Source organism: Gekko japonicus, unplaced genomic scaffold, assembly GCF_001447785.1.
Source record: "Gekko japonicus isolate JY-2015 unplaced genomic scaffold, Gekko_japonicus_V1.1 scaffold447, whole genome shotgun sequence".
NCBI lineage: Eukaryota > Metazoa > Chordata > Lepidosauria > Squamata > Gekkonidae > Gekko > Gekko japonicus.
In genome coordinates, this window is record NW_015166435.1 from 906375 (window position 1) to 921125 (window position 14751).

The following is a 14751-nucleotide window of genomic DNA, read 5'->3' on the forward strand; positions in this document are numbered from 1 at the left end:
CTTCAAATCCTCACACTCTCTTCCCTTTTTCTACTTTCTTCTCTTTCCAATTCACCAGTCCAACTAACTTTATTAGCACCCCTCTCTTTAGCTTTCTCTCCTTCCCTCCCCCGGCCCTGGCAGTCTCCACTTGAGAAAACTAAGGCTCATTTATGTGGTGCCAGCTGCTGGATGGGGCCTAATTGCACAGTGGGACACTTATTTTCCCCTGTGTTCCTTTCCCCACACTATTTCCTCTTCCCTCCTCCTGGCAACCCACATATCTTCACCTTTCCCTGCTTCCTTCTTTTCTTCCCACTCACCAACCTACCTACCTACATTTCATCAGCCTACCATCTTCAGCTATATTTATGATTTATTTACATCATTTATACCCCATCTTTCAGCACAACGGGGACCCAAAGCAGCTTACATCATTCTCCGGTCCTCCACTTTATCTTCCTAACAACCTTATTAGGTAGGTTAGACTGAGACTGTGCAACTATCCCAAGGTCACCCAGTGAGCTTCCACAGCTGAGCTGGGATCTGAATTTGGGTGTTCCATATCCTAGTCCAAAACTCTAACCACTGTACCACACTGGCTTTCAAAGAGTGGTTGCTGTTGGACAGTAACAAGCAGCCACTTCCAGCTAAATTATGCAAGATGTGTGGTAGCAAGTTGCCTGGTGGTTGCTGCAAGGTCTTGCCCCTATGAGTCCTCCCTTATAGGCTAAAACAGTTCTGGAAAGGGGCCAGCCCCCTCCACTTGCCTTTTACTTACAGAAACCAAGGCTTGAAGGCTGGCAATATGTTGTGGTTGGCCTAGCAACAGCCACTGGATATATTTCTTAAAGCTATAGGTGCTGCTTTGTTTGTTTTGGGGGTAAACCACCCATCATTTTTGTTTGTTTGGTTTTGTTCTAGATTTCATGTTTTTCTGCTAATCTGGGACATTTGTTAGGTTTGTGGAAAGATCTGTCTTGTTTGTTCATGGCTCCAGACTCTGGATTTAAGTATCCACAGATTTGACCATATTGAGAATTAGATATATTGTTTGAGCTTCCTATCTTAAAAGTCTTTTTAAGCAAGAAATAGTTTGGAGGTTTTCAGCCACTTGATTACATGTTTTAAAAAATCAGACACGCTCCATATATTTTTGCCCACATATGGACCAGATGCAGAATTCGCTGGCAGGCACTCTGTCCATCAAGCCGAAGCTGTAAGCAGGCTGCAGCTCTGCAGCATCTATGGTTTATTTCCCAGATGTTCCAGACAACTCCATTGTATGTGTCACAAGCTCAGTGTTACATCTTGCAATCTTAAAGGAATATTTTTAAACTAATTATCGCCACCAAGCATGTCCCTGAGATCAGGAGATACAGAAGTTCCCAACACTGTATTTTGTCACCTATTGCATCAGAGTTTAATAGTATTTAAACTCTGGAGATGGAGTATCATAAGCAAAGTTTCAGTTTTTGTTTTAATTTACCCTTTCTTCCAAATCTTTCCTTTTCAGTACATGTTAGAAAAGAATAGTGGAGTTCAGTGTTTATTTATTTAAAATACTCATGTTCCCATTTTCTCCTGAACATCTCAGAACCCATATGCAGTTGTTTCATTGACATGAATGGAATTTGCACAATAATACAATCTTGGATTTCCCTTCATCCAACAGACAGGGATTCTCAAGCAGGATCTAAAACAAGAATGAGGCCTTGCAAGGAAACATGTTGATCAATTTTGTGTGTCAGTACACTGAATCCTTCTCTCATCCATGCCAGTATCCTGGAATACCATATATGCTGAGGAGACAATTCACAGGATTGTCTACCCATTTTTAAAGCATCTAGCCCATGCTGTGTTCATGAGAAATTTGGCAGTGTGATGGTGAAAAGGCAAAAAGGCTTGGGTGAAAAGGAAGCAAATGAATAGACACCCAAATTAATTTGGTTCTGTCCTCATACCAAAACATGCTCAAGACCTCTATTGAGAGCTTCCACGGTCTACAGCCCAGTTACATAGTACTTGCTGTTGTACGTTTCTTTCTCCTGACCAATTTTTTAATTGAAAAGCAGTCTCAGTGGCTGTCATTAATATCTATCTACCATCTACCCAGTTATTTGTCTGCACAGATCTAATCACAGTTTTATCATGGGTTTCTCCAAAGAACATTTCTCCCAGGCCTCGGAGAGAAGGAGGCTGCACAAGGAAACCTGAATGCCCTCAAGGTGTATGTGTGTTAACGAAGAAAAAGATTCAGTGGCTAGGGATTCTATTAATTAGGGCTCATTTCACTTCAAGCAAATAAGGATTCTCACATTACTGATGAGGACGGTAACTCTAATGGGAATGCCAAGCTGCAAGTACAGAGCTGGAGGTTACACAACGTATTTACAGTTGGAGTACATGACTGAGAATGCTACTTAAAAAGGAGTTTTTATGTGTGAAAGGTAACCTAGACCATGGATGACCAGCTGCAAAATCCTTGAGCCAGTTACAATGCAATCCTAAACAGAGGTACATTCTCCTAAACCCATTGACTTCAATGGATTTAGAAGGCTGTAACTCTGCTTAAGATTGGATTGGACTGCTGGTTTTAAAGACTGAGGCCCAGTACAACCCAGCTCTTTTATATCCAGGCTGTCTTATAAAGTCAATGTCACAGAACGATAACAGCTTCATGGAGTTGGTCACATCATGCATTTGGATGGCATGAGAACATTATTTTGAGAAGTGTTGAGGAATGAATGGATGCAGGGGTCGTTTCATAGAAAAAGAGCTAGGGAAACTCATTAGCATATGCCACACCCCCTGACATCACCGGAAGTGTGTCATAAGGCCACACACCCCGCCCCCAACAGTCCCGGCCACCGCCGCCGGCCTTGCAGCTCCACTGCCGAGCCCCATGAGGGGCCCGGCGGTGGACCTGCAAGGCCGGCAGGAGTGCAAGGAAGCCCCGCAAAGGCCCTCCCTGGCCCCAGGCAGGCAGGGATGAGGAGAGGCAGGGAGGAAGCAACTTACCCTCCCTCTTCTCCTGCCTCCTCCTGGCTGAATGAGGGCTGGAAGCGGGGCGGCCGGAAGCAGGGGGCGGAGCTTCGTCATGTGCCCCGCCCCCTGTACCTCACCCAGGGGAACTGCGATCTCCCGCGATCCCCCCCGAAATGACCTCTGAATGGATGTGCTTCCTGAAAGGTGTGATGAGGAGACAGATTGATGGAAATCCTTTGCCTTTCTAGAATGGAATCATATTCCTTTGACAGAATAGCTGGCTGGCAAGACCAAATACATTAAACCTGAACATCAACTGCAAATCCAGTATTGTGATATGTGTTATAGAACACAAACATTGACAAATCAGCTAAGGGCTCTTCATACCCATTTTGGAGATTGCAGATCAAACACACACACACAAAGCTTGAACAACCTATTACCAGGCATTTTGGGTTTGAGTATTACCAGGCATTTTGGGTTTTGGGTTTGAGAGTATCTCCAACAGAAATCTGTCCAGTGGTTTTCTGTTGTGAGACTAGACTATTCTGATTATTTCAGTGCACTGCATTTAAATAGTTTCTGTTTTTCATTGACCTTTGTATAAGTCATTCTGGCTGTTTATTCCAAAAATGCTTAGTATTAAATATTGATATTAAACATTAAATATTTTTAAAAAGCAAAAACACATACACAAAGCAGAATTGGAACACATTGTTTTTTAAGAGTAGCACTTATTCATCTTTTGGATTCAGGCTTCAGACTTGCAAAAGCTTTAGAGGTTTTTAAAAAGGTAAAGGTAAAGGTTCCCTTGCTCGAAAGCCACTCGAATCCTAGGGTTGTGGTGCTCATCTCCGTTTCAAAGCCGAAGAGCCAGCGCTGTCCGAAGATGTTTCTGTGGTCATGTGGCCGGCATGACTAAACACCAAGGCGCACAGAATGCTGTTACCCAGGGGTCATTTGGGGGGGACACGGGGGGACGCCATCCCCCCGGGTGAGGGCGGGGCCTGGAGCTCCCTGCTGGTGCCCGCTGGAGGTCGCCGCCGGCTGTGGGGAGGACACACTTCCGGTGATGTCAGGGGGTGTGGCATATGCTAATGAGTCATGCTAATGAGTCCCCCTAGCTCTTTTTCTACGAAATGACCCCTGCTGTTACCTTCGCACCGAAGTGGTACCTGTTTATCTACTTGCAATTTCTTGCTTTCAAACTGCTAGGCTGGCAGGAGCTGGAACTAGAGATGGGAGCTCACTCCATCATGCGGCACCCGGGTCTCGAACTGCTGAACTACTGACCTTCCACAGCCTGCAGTTCAGCGTCTTAACCACTTGAGCCACCGCAGCTCCTAGAGGTTTTAAGGGCATGTGAAATTTCATTGAGAAAAGAAATTAAGTAAGAATCGTTCTGACTTCTTGGATTAAAAACATAACTAAAGTGGTAAAATGATGTTCAGGACAGGTCAGAAAGCATGTGCTTTGAACTATGTCTTCATAGAAATGGACCAGCTTTTTCAAACTGTTGAGGTCAGAGGCTTTGTCAGTCATAATCATAATGACATTGGGCCAGTGCATCATAGGCCTGTCACTGGGCAGAGAGACTACTGCTGGAAACTGATCCACACCCTTCAGGGCTTTTCGATTGGAATGGGGATGGTGATAAGCATGTCCCTGAAAGCTCTCTGACCCTCGAGTGTCAAAGCTTAAAGAAATATTAATGGTGTTGTATTTCCTGATGAACCTGGAAATTTCCCCCAAATACTAAAGACTGTTTTTGCAGTCAGAATTTTCATTTCAAATGGGGTTGCTTGCAAACTAAGTAATCCATGAAAGTAAAAGCTACAATTGGCACACACTAAAAAAAAAGAAAAGAAATCCCACTATTTTTGGGTTTCATTAGCCAAAGGAAAAGATGTGGAGGCCTTCAGAGACTGGCCATCAAACAGATGTTTCTCACCACTTTTCAAAGATCTGTCCCCACATTTGTAGCTTTGTGTGAGCATTGTGCAAGTTGACCAAGGACGGGAGGAATTTCCACTCTGAGGTCTGTGCCTGAGCCATCAAGAGATTGGTAAGCACATCTGCTTCTAACTGGAAATTGCTTTCAAGAGGACTAAGAATCTAATGATGAAACCTTAAGCTATATTTCTTTAATATGGTTTCCAAGATGTTTACCAGTTCCTCAGAGTTGACAAACCTCTGGGTGCTAAGGCTTTACATTCCCCCCCCCCATAGAATCAGCAATTTCCATCTGAGCTTGACCAACAACAACAACAAAACAAAGCTGCTCAGAGAGGTGAGAGATTAGTTCTTCTAGGTGAGGGACTGTTCCTCCCAATACATTCTGGCCTGTTCATTATGGAGAGATGTGTGTAAGCAGTCCTTTTAGCTAAAGAACAACTGCCCACCTAATTTCTGGCCCAAGGAGGCCATGCTGTGATAGGCCTTCTAGATGGCAGCCAGGTGAGCAACCCCAGCCAAAAATGAAAGCCAGCTGGCCCTGGTGCTCTTGTTCACTTTGCATTCCTTCTCCACATTGTCCTTGGCCTTGTCATAGGAAAAGATACCCAGATGAAAGAAGAAGGTCACCAGCACTGCCTGATCCACCAGGACAGGCATGCCTAGAGGGATAAACTCCTCCCATTCATCCGCTGCCACAATGCAAACAGATTCCCATTTCATTTTCACTCTTTCACACACAACCTGTGAGACCAGACAATACGGTCACCAGAGAGAATTTCTGGATACTTAGACTGAACACTCTCTAGAGCCTTCATTTGGAGGAAAGCACACAAACGTTAACCTATCCTTTTAAGGATTTCCCCCCCAACCTTTCTTGCACTCTTTTACCCTTATATGACAGATGGCTTCTTCTCGAGAATTCTCACCATCATCACTCTCAGAACTATCACCTTGGCTCCCAGTGCCTGCTTTCACAGCTCAGTGATAGCTGACAGAGGTGGAAACCAAAAATCATTTAAATAATTTTAAGTTTATTTCTATTGCCAGTCCCTTCTATATAGACAGAGAGGCACACAAGCAAATATAAATCATGAAAGTAAAGCAATGTAAACTGCTTGATTATTAATGCTCAGAATTCTGGTCCAAATGAGAGGGGGGGATGATTCTTGCACTTGCCCAGAATTAAGACATGTGATACAGGTATTAAGGGCACAGATTTATTCAGTTCCTACTTAATGGTTTCCTCCTCAGTGACTTCAGTCGTTATGTTCAGGTGAAAAGTACGCAGACGGACGAGTGATTTCAGCTTAGTGTACTTTATTAGCACAGAACAAGACAACTTAAGCCGGCTCACAGGCCGGCTTATATCCCTGTGAATCCACCACCCCAGAACACTCCCCACTTCCCAATAGGTCCTAACTAGTGGCCAAGAGTCCCATAGGCCCTCGGCCTGGAGCCTAGCCCTCTAATTGCTGCGGGCTAGGATCCGCATCGTCCTTTGTTATTAAGAGTGAAGCTCGACACTTGCGCTTGACCGCGTGGCGCCCAAGCTGACCATGCGGTCAGGACATGATACACTACATCAGGCAACCCTGTCCTGGCTCAGAACTCAGCACAACAGAATATATTCTACCTCTCTTTCTATTACTTGACTGCTGAGAAGGGGCTTGCAGAATCAGTATCCCCTCAGGCTAGGAGGCCTAGGGGTTCAATAGCCCTGCTAGTTCCAATGGAAGCCCCCTCTCCATTTCCTTTTGAACTGTATGTCCATGGCAGATTGGTATGAGTAAGCATCCCATCAGCGCCTCATTGTGTTCACCCCACATTTTCAACGCCGGTCCTCCTCATTGTGACACCTAATTTATTTATCCATTTATCATTCATTCCCTACCCTTCCATCCTCAAAACAGATCCCAAATTTGGCCTAACAGTTATGACCTCAATTAAAGAAAAAAAGAAACCCCTATACTGCTGCAAGTGCAGAACAGGTTCTCCTGATCAGGTGAAGGTCAGAGTTTAAAAAGTTTCTGTTCTACCTTGGTGGTGACCTCTGTTGTCATATTATGCTGTGAGGGACTGCTGGCTGTAGCTGCAAACAAAGGTTTCCAGAGGTGGGGCAACACTTAAAACCAGTGTCCTCCATTTTCTCTCATTGGCTGGCCCGCACAAGACAATGATTCATGAGGCCTATCAGCCTGGAGCCTCATTCAGTGACAAGATACAGTAGCAACATTGTTCCTGCAGGAGCTGTGGGTGAGGGAGCAAGGAAATACACAGAGTTTGCTGCATACCCTGCAGGTTTTTATATTGAATGGGTCATGGAAGGAATGTCAACGAAAAGACCATTTGCTCTTTTTCTTCTTCCATATGTTTCACATTGCTCTTTTTCTTCTTCCATATGTTTCACATTGTACTACACCTAGTCATTTCCTCATGGATCTGGAAAAGAGATCCTTGTGAAAGCATACCCTCTACCCTCACAATGCCAGTTCAGGACCATTAACTGGTATCGCCACAAGAATACAGTGAGTGGTGAAAAACCTGTCAAAGACCACCCTGGCTATCTTGGCTGAGCAAATATTTCAAGCCAGGTCTCCCTTGCTCCTCTGCTGACATACCCAGTGTGCCCCTGACTCAGTGGCTCCATAGGACCAGGATGCTTCTTTGCAGATAAAGTAGCATCTCAGACCTACCATATATGTAAATCTTCCTACGTGTTTTCCCAAGCCAGATTTCGCTAAATAATACATTGTCTCATACATTTTCAATTTGGGCTTTAAGTCTGCCATCAAAAATGCAATGCATCCTATTATCAGTCAGTTCTAGTCAAACACCTTGTCTGCAACATTCCCTTGTGGGAAATGTAGGTCATGGATAATTTACTGATATGGAGGATCCTTGACCAGGTATGTAAGATTATGTATGAGTGCATCATCATCACAATGCACCGTAACTGTAAAATGCCAAAGAACAATCCTGGCAAGGAGACGGATGAGCTTGGCTTGTGTTTTCTGGTGTGTGTGTGTGATTTTTTCCCCTTCTAAGCTCTTTCATTAAGCTAGCATGAGATACTTCAGCATAATGCTGCCATTTCATTAGAGAATCTTGGGTAGATTTGCCAAGAAGTATTTAAGAGTAAGCAAAAAGGCCTTAACTAAAGGCTATGCAATTTCACGGTGAGTTATGTGTCTGGAAAGCAATAGTTCATCACCTCTAAATTCACATGGTTCATTACTTGCCAATCCAACATACAGAGACATCACTGAGGAGGAATCCAAATGGACGCTAAATCGACATGAGCCCTGTAATTATGAGGCAATCAAAATAAAAGTCACTGGGTTTCAAAGTTAAAATGAAAATCCGTAATTATGTTCTTTTTTTAAAACCAAAGAAGCTTAGATTAAAAAGAAAGGGAGGGAGGGAGGGAGGGAGTGAGGGAGGGAGGGATGACTGTATGCAAATCAGATGCACAGAGCGCAGTAGAATATATTGCCTGTGCTTTCTAAATAATAGACAAGGTAACCATATAGACTGATTCCGCTGAAACTTCTGACAAGTGTGATTTATGGTGTTCTTCAAGCACATTCAGCACCTGAATATTCAATGGAAAGGGCTTACTTCCCCTCCCCTAATCTAATCTTGTATGGAATTATATTAAAATGGTGGATTAACTTGGGAAGTCACGAGAGAGAGAGAGAAGGTATGAATTGCATTTGCGCCAAAAAATTACAATTTTTAAAAAACCCTGCTATTTTTGCATGCAAGGCTGCAAACAGCAATTAATCACTGTTCTTCCCCTCGTCAAAACTTGACTGTGAAGTTTTGAGAAAGAGAATACTTGAAAGGAATTATTTGAAAGCCTTTGTCGAAGCCATAAAATGTCAGGAGAAAAAATTAGGTGAGTGTCTTTGTCATAAATCTGTCAATAATGTAATATCTTTAGGAGTCGTGGATTAGCTTCGATATGCCTAAAGCAATTGGCTCTCAGGCCTAGTTGTAGATTTATGACTCCTGATACAGTTTTACTTGAGGACTCTCATTGATGCGCCATGATAGGTCTCTTCATCTTCTAGCTCTTCTCTCCGTGCCCTTTCTTACGTTTCACTGGCTTTGATTATGCTCACAGACTCAGGCTTACTGAAGGTTTGACCCCCTGGTAATTATTTTGGAGTAGCTTTGTGTATTGCTTGAGGCGTTTCCTTTAGAGGAAGTTCTAAATTCCAGTTTAGGGACCAATGGTAACTCAAGGCTGTGATCCAGTGGACACTTTCTTGGAACTAAATGGTAGTGAATCACAGAGGGATTGACTTCTGGGGAGATATTAATGGGATTGAGCAGCAAGACTTTTACTATTGCTTCATTTTTGACATTGTTATGTATGCAATGCAAATCAGTATTTATTATTATTTGAGCCTTTTAACAGATGCTAACAGTTCTCATTTCTCCACTGTCACCTATGTTTGGAAGAGACGTGAAATCTGAAGCACTTCCAAACAGTTTCATGGTGGTGTCCCAGGCAGAATACCTCCCCCACCTTTTGAACCATCTATAAACACCTGCTGCTCACCATGACAGTCTATCAGGGATTCAATAAGCCTTCTATTTTTGCCTTCTGCTTGAATCAGAAAAGGGGGTGGGAGTTTCAAGCAACAGACAGGCCAAAATTTGATTGGGAAACTCTGAATTAGGTTTAGTGGGATATAGGTTGTCTAGGCCCACCTGACCTAAATGCTCCTGCACTCGTCTGCAAGAAGCACTCTCTAGAACACTTCTAAAAGGGTGAGGGTCATTTTTAACTGGGGCTACCAACTGGCTGGAGAGATAATGAACTGTCCCTTTAATAGAGGCTTCATGGAATGTTATTTAAAAGGGGTAACTTTTCCGATATGAGGGGACATGTAGAGAGGAAACTGAAAGGAAAAGTAGAAAGGGTCAAAACGATTGGGGAAGCTTGGAAACTATTTAAAACTACGATCCTAGAAGCTCAAAAAATATATATTCCGCAGGTTAGGAAAGGCACAAAAAGGTATAGGAAAAAGCCTGCATGGTTAACAAACAAAGTAATAGAAGCTGTAAAAGGTAAAAAGGATTCCTTTAAGCAGTGGAAAGCTAGTCACAGTGAGGCTGATAAAACAGAACACAGGCTATGGCAAATAAAATGCAAGTCTGTGGTCAGGCAGGCAAAAAGGGAATATGAGGAGCATATAGCGAAAAACGTAAAGACCAACAATCAAACTTTCTTCAAATACATTAGAAGCAGGAAACCAGCCAGGGAGGCAGTGGGGCCCTTGGATGACCAAGGGGTAAAAGGAGTACTGAAGGATGATAGGCTGAGAAGCTAAATGCATTTTTTGCCTCTGTCCTCACTGTGGAAGATAAGAAGTGCTTGCCCACTCGAGAACCGCTGAGTTCGGGAGGGGTGTTGAAAGACCTGAGTAAAATTGAGGTGACGAGAGAGGAGGTCCTAAAACTGATAGACAACTTAAAAACTGATAAATCACCAGGCCCAGATGGCATACATCCAAGAGTTCTGAAAGAACTCAATTGTGAACTTGTGGATCTCCTGACAAAAATATGTAATCTCTCCTTAAAATCAGCCTCCATTCCTGAGGACTGGAAGGTAGCTAATGTCACTCCCATCTTTAAAAAGGGTTCCAGAGGAGATCCGGGAAATTACAGGCCAGTCAGTCTGACGTCGATACCGGGTAAATTGGTGGAAACCATTATTAAGGAAAGAATTAGTAGGCACATAGATGAACAAAACCTATTGAGGCAGACTCAACATGGGTTCTGTAAGGGAAGATCTTGTCTCACTAACCTGTTAATGTTCTTTGAGGGGGTGAACAAACATGTGGACAAGGGGGATCCAATAGATATTGTTTACCTTGACTTCCAGAAAGCTTTTGATAAAGTTCCTCATCAAAGGCTCCTAAGCAAGCTCAAAAATCATGGGATAAAAGGACAAGTCCTTTTATGGATCAAAAACTGGCTAATTAATAGAAAACAGAGAGTGAGTATAAATGGGCAGTTCTCCCAGTGGAGGGGGGTAAGCAGTTAGGAAGGGTATTGAAAACAGATCAGCCAATAACATAATGTCCCTATATAAATCAATGGTGCGACCTCATTTGGAATACTGTGTGCAGTTCTGGTTACCACACCTTAAAAAGGATATTATAGCTTTGGAAAAAGTGCAGAAAAGGGCAACTCGAATGATAAAAGGGTTGGAACACTTTCCCTATGAGGAAAGGTTAAAGCGCTTAGGGCTCTTTAGCTTGGAGAAAAGACGACTGAGGGGTGACATGATTGAGGTTTATAAGATTATGCATGGGCTAGAGCAGGTAGAGAAAGAGGTACTTTTCTCCCTTTCTCACAATACAAGAACTCGTGGGCACTCCATGAAATTGCTGAGCGGTCGGGTTAGAACAGATAAAAGGAAGTACTTCTTCACCCAAAGAGTGATTCACACATGGAATTCACTGCTACAGGCTACAAGCATGGACGGCTTCAAAAGGGAATTAGATAAGCATATGGAGCAGAGGTCCATCAGTGGCTATTAGCCACAAGGTATAGATAGGGACTCTGGGGCAAGTGATGCTCTGTCATCTTGGTGCTTGGGGGGGGGGGGTCAACAGTGGGATGGCTTCTAATGTTCTGGCCCCACTGGTGGACATCCTGATGGCACCTGGTATTTTTGGCCACTGTGTGACACAGAGTGTTGGACTGGATGGGCCTTTGGCCTGATCCAACATTGGCGTCTCTTATGTTCTTACCTGGTGATGTTATTTACACCCATCCCATGAGAAGCTTCAGCTTCTTTGACATGAGAAGTCTCAATTACAGGCAAATGACTTGGGGGGGGGCAGGCCTGCTGGAAACCTTGTTTTTTACATCCACCAATTTCCCACTGAGTACACATCCTAAGGAAGAAATAAACACTCCGTCTGCCAGACTGGAAATATGGCAAGCCTAACAATTGACCATTGTTTAAATGAAGGCACTTTCAAACAGTTTAATCCTCTTTCCTTCTCTGGGTTTTCCGTTTCTCCCCCCATAGTTTACTAAACTACCTTTGAGGTGAAGTTTCTCTTTGATGTGATATATGTATGGCTGACTGCCAGACTATTCTCTTATATGGCATTGCCTCTGCAAACCTGAGCTCTCTTTGCAGACCACATCTCCTAGCATCATATTAGCTATGAAGGGGCTGCTTTACCTCTGCAGGCTAAGCTGGGCCTTTTGCAGCACATACTTTTAAAGGGATGGCTCCTCCTTCTTTTAAAAACCATCTGAAATCTCTATTCTTGTCTTGCTTCAGGGAAAGATGAGGCAGCAATGGAGAAATCAGAGTAAAATAGCAGTGTGAAAGTGCCTTATAAGTGTCCTTGGTGTATTCTCACATAAGAACAGTCTTGCTGGATTAAACCAGTGGTCCATCTAGTCCAGCATCCTGTCTCACACAGTGGCCAACCAGTTCCTCTGGAAGCTGAGACCTTCTCCTGATATTGCCTCCTGGCTCTGAGATTCACAAGTTTAGTGCCTTTGAATGTGGAGGTTCACCTCAGTCACCATGGCTAGTAGCCACTGATAGACCTATCCTCCATGAATCTGTCTAATCCCCTTTTAAAGCTGTTTAATACTGTAGCCGTCACTCCATCGTCTGGCAGTGAATTCTACATTTTAATCACTCTATGAATAAAAAAGTATTTCCTTTTGTCTGTCCTGAATCTACTGCCCATCAGCTTCATTGGATGCCTTCGAGTTCTTTGTCTTTGCCAACTCTTTCCACTCCATGCATAATTTTATAAACCTACCATGTCCCCCCTTAGCAGTGTTCCCTCTAAGCTGAGTTAGTGTGAGCTAGCGCACAGATTTTTAGCCTCTTGCTCACACATTCTTGTCTGAGCTCAGGAAGGATGGCTCCAGAGCAAACTAATTTATGCAGTGGCCAAATTGCTCGCTCACAACTTTAATTCTGGTAGCTCACAAAGTAGAATTTTTGCTCACGAGATTCCACAGCATAGAGGGAGCATTGTTCCTTAGTAATCTTTTCTAAATTGAAATCTCTTTATTCCTTTGTCTTCCAAAGGCCAAAGTGCTTCTCTGGCTAGTTTCCTGCTCCAAATACATATTTTTAATTGTTTATTTTTTTCCTTGATACTTTTAGCAACCCACTGCTCAAAATCTCTTTTTGTATGCCGAATTATTGACTTTTTTTTTTTCCTGGAGCCTGTGGTCTCTCCTGTTCAATTCATTGGGGCAGACCTTCCACTTTTTAAAATAGCTTCCTTGACTTGCATTGTTAACCAGCCACACAGGCTCTCTTTTAGAGTTGACAGTGCCTTTCTTAACATGTGGAATGCATTCTAGGCCTCAATTAGTGTAGTTTTAAGAAGCTTCCAAGCATCCTTTAGGGCTTTGACTCTCTTGTGTTTTTCCTTCAGCTTCCTTTTTACTATTACCTTCATTTTTTGTAAATTTCCCTTTTTTGAAATCAAATGTTACCATTTTGGACTCTAGGGGTAACTTTCCATTGACCTGAATGCTGAAATTAATTGTATTGTGTTCACTGTTTCCAATTGGTGCAACAACCTCTACATCTCTCACCAGGTCTTGAGACTCATTCAGAACCAAGTCCAAGATCACTACCCCTCTGGTTGGCTCTGTAACCAACTGTTTCAGTGCAGTAATTTATGATGTCTAGGAATCTCATTTCTACAGTATGACTCAAGCACATCTTTATCCAGTCACTATGAGGGTAGTTGAAGTATCCCAATATAATAGCATTATCTGTTTTCATCACCTCATTTCCTGCTCTATCTCAAGATCAGCTTCAAGGGTTTGATCACATGGGAGATAGTATACCCCCACTTTTAAGTAACCCTTAGGGCCCAGTATTTCCACCCATATTGCCTCTGTTGAGGAGTTAATTCTCCTGATGTTTTATAACTTATTTGACTCTCTTTGATGTTCAATGCAACACCTCCACCAACCTGTCCCACCCTGTCCTGTCTATAGAACTTATACCCAAGAATGTCTGTATCCAATAGATTGTCCCTATTCCACCATGTTTCTGAGATACCTACAATATCTAAATTGTCATTGAGCACTAAGCACTCCAGCTCTCCTGTCTTGATGCAAAGTTTTATAGCATTGGTGTATAGACACCTGCAATGTGTTTCCTTCTCCAGTAACCCCTGCCTCCCTCATCCTCTTAGTTGCCAATACGAATGGCCGATACGACACCAGACCATGGACCAAATTTTTCCACAGCCTGGGGCCCGGTTCATAGCTTGTTTGCCCAGTCCGTGCCCTCCCACTTTCCATGAACCACCCAGTGTTTTTCAGGAGGTTGTTTGGTCCGTGAGCAGTCCATGGACGTCAACTAAGAAAGCATTTAAATGCCTTCTGAGTCCACTTCTGCATTGGGCTGCCGTGGTGGCGTGGCACGAGAGAGCTCATAAGGCATTTAAATGTCTTCTGAGTCGAGGTCTGGTCATGACTGGAAGTCAACATAGAAGACCGGAAGTGGACTCAGAAGGCATTTAAATGCCTTTTAGGCTGTCCAAAGATTGTCATATAAACTCGGCTGGTTTACATCTTATTAAGTTTTGTCTCCAGTTTAATAGACTATGGCTGAATTGACTTACCTGCTTTCCTGAAGTCAGCATATTCACATTTATTTCTACAAAAGGAAGTAGTGTAATTGATTACTTTCTAGTGTCCCCCGTTCTGGAACCTCATGTTCTGAATTTTGAGGTAGGGGATTGTATTGTTAGTGATCACCTTCCCCTGATTTTAACTCTTAAAATTAGCTTGTTTGCTGACTTT

General features: G+C 43.2%; 1 pseudogene; it reads right to left on the reverse strand.

Annotated features, from left to right (window-relative positions):
• Positions 1-14751, reverse strand: part of LOC107111008 — a 61085-nt pseudogene that overhangs the window by 24090 nt on the left and 22244 nt on the right.